The following is a 454-nucleotide window of genomic DNA, read 5'->3' on the forward strand; positions in this document are numbered from 1 at the left end:
TCCGCGGGAGAGAGAGGAAAAGGGAGAAGAAAAGCCACTGGTCTGGGACTCAAACCGTGGTTGGTCATATGGGAATCCAGCACCCTCAACTATCATGACACCTGCCAGTCCAGTCCTTGCATTATTTTATCTAAAAATTATTAGTAAAGCTAATCAATCTGACAAAGATTAATGTACTCAGTCAATGGTAGCAAGCCTCTTTCACTCTGTATGGTCAAACACTCTTCTGTGCTTGGGAATGGAGATTCTATTTCTCAAATTCACTGAGAATTACCTCCAATGAACACAAAATTAGACTTAGATAAGGGGAATAAGTTGTGTTTTGTAGCATAGGAGGATAACTATAGTTAACAATAACTTACAATATGTTTGGGACCAGCACTTAGCGTAATGGCTATGTCTCTGGACTCCCACATAGTCAACCGTGGTTCGAGTCCTAGCCCTGGAGGTTTAA

The sequence above is a fragment of the Tupaia chinensis genome, unplaced genomic scaffold (assembly GCF_000334495.1).
Source record: "Tupaia chinensis unplaced genomic scaffold, TupChi_1.0 Scaffold143826_1, whole genome shotgun sequence".
NCBI classification, from domain to species: Eukaryota; Metazoa; Chordata; class Mammalia; order Scandentia; family Tupaiidae; genus Tupaia; species Tupaia belangeri.